At 50.0% G+C, this 6,000-nt stretch overlaps 1 protein-coding gene across 2 annotated transcripts in view; it reads right to left on the bottom strand.

Moving 5' to 3' along the window:
* The window catches only part of GRIK4 (glutamate ionotropic receptor kainate type subunit 4), a 192,310-nt gene that overhangs the window by 131,550 nt on the left and 54,760 nt on the right, over positions 1-6,000 (bottom strand). The window lies entirely within an intron of this gene.

Below are 6,000 nucleotides of genomic sequence, written 5' to 3' on the forward strand. Positions count from 1 at the left end.
AGGTCTCCAGGAGACAGGCAACTACCGTGTGGGTTTGAGGGGAGCCATGAGGCACCCCTGGGCAAGCCTCTAGCCTGAGCTCCTAGGGACTAGGACCCCAACATACACACGGAAAGCATCTACCCACATTTACCGTCACCCTAGCTGCAGCCCACACCTGCTCCTGTCACCGCAGCATGGGGGCAGCCCTCCGTTCATGCCTTATTTTTCCAGACAGAACTTGGAAAACGTTTTGCAGCTAACTCCTCCACCTCCCCTCCGTGCCCAGAAGGTACCCCCAGAGCAGCTACACCCTCCTCCTACCCCACTCCTCAAGCCAGGCTGGTATTAGCAGTCCAAACGGGAATTGAAAGGGTCTGTCCAACAAGTGCTGCTCCCCCCGAGACGTGTGGGCACAGTCTCGGGCACTGGCGCCCCGCAGCTCATAACGGTTTCTTTTTAAGGATTTTTAAGGATTATTTTTAATCCTTTAAAAACAGTTAGCTCCACGCACAAAGAAGCCAGCTAATCACACACGTCTCAGCGACCCGCTTTGTTTCCAGCCCAGTTCCTCCCCTCCAGTCTGCTGCCTTCCCTTAGCTGTACCCCCAGTGCCTAACGCCTCTGCCCCCACTCTGCTGGGACAGCTGGCCAGAGAGAGACTCACCTAACCCTTTCCAGAAGCTTTGTTTTCTTTAAACGCTCATCGTAATTACAAGTGGAAAGGTTTTCCAGCAACAGCACCACCATGTGAGACTTGGAGACTGTTTCTCTGCTTTAAACGGATCGCGGGAGCCCGCCTGGGTGCAAAGCCAGGGCAAGGGAACAGCGAATTGGTGGAGAGCAGCTTATTGCAGTTGCATTGGCGTCACCCACAGATGGATATGCCAGAAAGCAGCACGGCCTAAGGAAAGGAGTTTGTGCCTCGTCTGTGTTAAACTCACTCCCCTGCCTCTGCACAGGCGAGGGAAGGGGAGGTTCAAGGCACGTCAGCCAGCAGGAGAGCGGGGTACTGGGGCTGGCACAGGCCAACCCACCACAGAGCCACAGCCCTCCCCGCCTGCCGTAAAGGGCACAGTCATGATTCTCCCCATCTCAGACCGTGCCCCTGGGAGGAAGCATTTGTACCTGCCCACAGCAGCTGACATCGCCGTTTTTCTTCTACAGCATCCAGGGAACTGACTGCACCTTCATCACCAGTGGCACCATCACCCTTTAAAATGTTAACGCTAAATAACGTGCTGCCTTGTGGGATCTTCTCTGCGGTGCCTTTAGGAGAATTATGTATATCCTCTGGGAGTTGGGGAAGCTGAATTAAGCGGTCCACAGTTCTGTTCATTGCCATTATCGCTCATTTTTGCCTTACACATTTTTAATGCTCAGTGCTTCATCCTTGCTTCAGCCCTCCGGCTCAGACACGCCAAGGTACAAACTGCCCGGGACAGGGCAGAAGCACGCTGTGCAGCTACGGGGCCTTCAGCTCACTATGAGAGAAGCTCAGTATCGTAAACACCTCAGGAGGGTAAAAACACAGGGATGCAAGGCCACATAAATGATGCTCCGCTACACAGGTCTGTGACTGGGTGACAGGTAGGAAATAGAGGGGCATCATACCATCGCGGTGATGCGGAAAAAGATGGATGCATGTCTCCAATCTGCCTCTCCCCACATGCTTCAGCACGCACAGCTGAATGCCAGTGCTTTCCCACGACTCCACATCCTCTGGGGCATCCCAAGAACATTTTCTTGACATTACAGTTCCACAGTCACAGCAGATGTAGGAGATTCACAGCCCCTTTAGGTATGCCAGATTTTTGGAAACAAGACTAGAAACAAGGACAAATGTCCCCGGCTGGCACTTCTAGTGACACTCCACCATCACTTTGGATTTGTGGACTTTGATCACACAATGCTTCTCTGGTGGATGAAACCCTGCCACAAGCCCTGGGACAGCAGTGCAGATTGCTTCAGTTACCAGCTGAGCAAGCGGTGAATGTATTTTCACTGGGCATGGGGTAGAACAACCCTAGTTTCACCAAACAAAATGTCCTAAGCGTCAGAGCTGCATCTTGCTTTTTGTGTGAATTTTTGCAAAAGGTAGAGGGAGGGAAGGTACTTGGACAGACCAAGGTGGTTACAGAAAAGAGCACTTTAAAGAGCTTCAGGAGGCCTTGCAAGGATTTTGTCAGTAGATTGTGTGCCAGTGCTACCGAGCCTACTGCTAGTTAGGGCAATGCCACGTATAAACTACAACTTTGACTCGTATATGAATTTTAAATGAGCTGTTCGTACACCCAATGACTCTAGCAAGAGAATACCAGTTCGGGGCTCTGACGGTCTGCTCTATAACACCCAAGTAAATAATTCGTTAAATACCTGAAGTAAATTCCCCGACACTTTATTGAGCATGAGTGAACAAACGAAAAACAAACCAAGAATTACTTCTGCCGCCAGAGGAAACCAGAGCTAGGGGAGATACTGGCCCACAGCACGCTGCACCGGCCATTCTCCTTGCCTCCCCCTGCAAGACAGCTGATGCCTTTCGTGCTTCTGGTGCGGATGGATGCAAGAAGCACGTGTTGGGCAAGCACCAACTATTGGGGTTTTTTTCTCCCGGGATGCTTTGTTAGGACATACATTGGCTCTTTCAAGGGCTACAAGATGTCTTGAGGCAATTCCTTACATACCTCCTGGAGCTCTGGAAAACTTCTGAGAACGTGCCCATTCCTTCCTGCTTCTTCATCCCCTGATCACAGTCAACTGTTGAGCATCTTGGGAGGTAAGGCCTCACCAAAACAGACCAGGTGAGTTGACTGATAAATAGACTGACGAGAAGACTGAGCAGAAGACTGAGGGAAAGACTGAGGGAAAGACTGAGGGAAAGACTGAGGGAAAGACTGAGGGAAAGACTGAGGGAAAGACTGAGACTGAGGGAAAGACTGAGGGAAAGACTGAGGGAAAGACTGGTAAGACGCTCTTAGGAAAAAAAACACTATTTGGGTAAATTATGTGGGTCAGTGTTTTTCCCCACAAAGGTCTCCAGAACAATTTGAGCTAGGAGACTTTCTCCAGGATGGGATCAGAAGGGAATACACAGAGTTTAAGGCTGAAAAAAAAAAAAGTTTGCACTAATGCTTTTTCCTGTGTATCAAGGAGAGAAATAGAGCATACGATAGTCTACAGATTGTTCCTACGTATGCCAAAGGCACGGGGAAGGTCAGCCTGTAGCCTATATTCTGCTCACTTTTTTGCATAGATGATGCCTCCAAAGCTCTCTGCAATGCAACACTGACTGCTGGTCCTGTCCAGGCTAGCAAAACTTCCTGTCACTGTGTACATAAAGATTAAGCAATCTGCTGCCTAGAATCTCCACTGAGAAATATCAGGGCCCAAATCCAACCGAAACCCCAAGAAAGCAGCAGCGGGGAAGCTCAGTGCTTAGTTTAAGAGCCAAGTGCCCCTGACTCAGCACCACTGTGCCGCCTTCTACCCTGGAAGCCAAGCGCCGCAGGCAATAATCTCTTCTAGCAACTTGGTGAAGAACCCAGACACGACAATGCCAGTGTTCACCTCACATTACTAATCATAAAACTGTGCATTGGAGTGGTCCATTACCAGATGGCTTTCAGAATTATTTTAAAAGTTAGCTCGCATTTTCGTTGAATATTTAAACGTTCGTGCTGGTCTGTTTTCTTTTTCTATGCAGTGCATTGATTTATGTTGCTAGATAACATATCTTCCTGCCTTGCCAAAAGCATGCATTTGGGAATGATTTCAGAGCTGCTAGTAATATTTTTTCTCTCCTTTTATTTTGCACTTTATTTTTATTAACTTTTTTTTTTTCTGCAGATATTGTTAAAATAAAACTGTGTCTTGAAGAAACAAAACCAAAACCCCAAACCCCCTCCTCAGCTCTTTGCCCATCTGCTTCAGGCATCATTTCAGAGAAGTCCGCTCCAAGGCCATGAGCAAAGCAAAAGCAGTAGATATGTACTAACCTGAGCCTCCCCTCCCTCAGTAAATTCTTGCCTTGGCTCATGTCTGGGAATCAGCTGAGTCCAAGGTCACGACTGCTGGTGTCCCACTCTCAGGAGGTAAGAGGTGACTGGAGACACGTGGGACCTGACTACAGGGTCTCCAGCCACTCGTAGATCTAACACGATCTGTCACAAAGCCATGACCTGCAGTGCCTTTTAGAAGGATTGGCAAAGTTCCTTCCCATTCCCTCACCCACATTAGTCCTTCTTTAAAATCTTGACTTCTGCGCTGCCATTGCAACATCCTAATACAAGTTCTTCCGTCCTAGGAGGATTCAACAGACAGATTTCCACTGCCTTGCCCTGTGCAGGCTAAGGAGATCCAGCATTTCCATCCTGGACTGGGCAGCAGTGGGCTGAGTTTTACGAGCAGCTATGTCTGGAGCAGCTCAATCATTTTTGCAACGGGAAGCCAAAAGGAAAGAATCCCTAAATGCATGAAGATTTTAAACTGGAGAGACGGGTCCAAGAGAGCATGACCTCAGTGTGAGAGAGTCGTAAACCACCGGTCTCTGGGATGGAGACCAAAGCCCTGGCAGGGTGTTGCTGGGTAACCCTGCACAGCAGCCTCACCACCAGCCCTGCAGCCCTCGGCGGGCACACGGTGCCGAGGAGAAGAGCTGCACGTTCAACCAGCACGTGCTCTGCTCTCCACCACCGTGCGTCCCTGCACAAGGGACCCGAACATGCGAGCCATGCCTGTGATCAAGTGTGTGAGGAATTTCTATTATGGAGGTGCCCTCAGGCCCTAGCAGCACCTCAAGATCTCCTTCACCCAGCAGTGGAAGACAAAACTAGTATTTGGACAGATGGAGGGAGACAGATTTTCTACCAGCATCGCAGTTGCTCACGTGTCCCCTGGACACACAGACACCCCGGCTTCTTCTTGCCTGCCCTCAGGGGTCAGCACTGATGAAACCTCACAACAGCCACCACCAACTCCACTTCGGGAGCCCCTGAGCTTGCACGGAGCTGCGACATGGGAGGCAGCAGCCAATCCCGCCTGGTAGTTGCCCCCAGCACAGTGCAGCGTAGATTTTCATTTCCAGTCCTCAGCCAGGAGCACAAAAGCACAGCCCCATCCCCCTCAAACCCCTTCCCATTTCACCCTGGGTTGCACTGGGGAGGTGGTGGACATCCGCGCCAGCTCCCAGACTGGTTTGCAGCCCAGTGCGCTGCCAGGGGAGCTCCCCTTCCCTGCACACCCCCGAGCAGCCACAGGACTTTCCCTAAAGGAGGAGATGGCCGGAGCAAAAAGCATAATGAAGGCTCTTTCACTTTCAGCATCCTGGTAATAAACCATCCTTCCCCATCCCCATCAGCTGGCTCAAGTGGAGGATCTGCCGACCAGCATGAAATGTAGTCTGCGGAGCTGAGACTATGCAGCATGAGTGCTCCACATGAATCACAGATGCTGGGGATATAAAACACCCAGCTACCCTTCCCAGACTCCCGCCAGCACAGACCCTCCCTCGCTATATTTCTGTGCGGCTCCGTTCTCCACTAGAAGAGGGGAGAAGTAATTTTACTTCAAGTGTCACCTGCGAAAGTTGCAAAGGGGGCCAGGAATAGATTAGCTTGTTATCTGCAACAAATAGTTAATAAAACCAGCTAGTAACTCCAGAGAGAACAGTCGGGTAAAGCAGTTTCCTTCCTAAACAACAGAGCAAAGTGTCAATACTATGGAGCAAGTCTCATTACAAGGTTTCTGGATGCATTTCTTTTCCCTAATCCGCACAGGCAGCGAGCGAGGATGACAGTGCCTCGTCCTGAACGCTTAAATAAAGCCCAAAGGAGACCAGATGCATAAGACTCTCCTACAAATGGAGCATTCCGGGGTTATTAACGTTCTCGTAGCACGGCTTAAGGAGGGTCAGTTTGGGCTCAAACACTCATTGCTCAACAGCATAGGGACAAATAAATTTGTGACAAAAAAAAAAAACAACACTTCCTTTTGGGTGGAGCTCAGGAGAGCATCAAGGGG

This window comes from Athene cunicularia (assembly GCF_003259725.1).
Source record: "Athene cunicularia isolate RWA chromosome 24 unlocalized genomic scaffold, athCun1 chr24_part1, whole genome shotgun sequence".
NCBI lineage: Eukaryota > Metazoa > Chordata > Aves > Strigiformes > Strigidae > Athene > Athene cunicularia.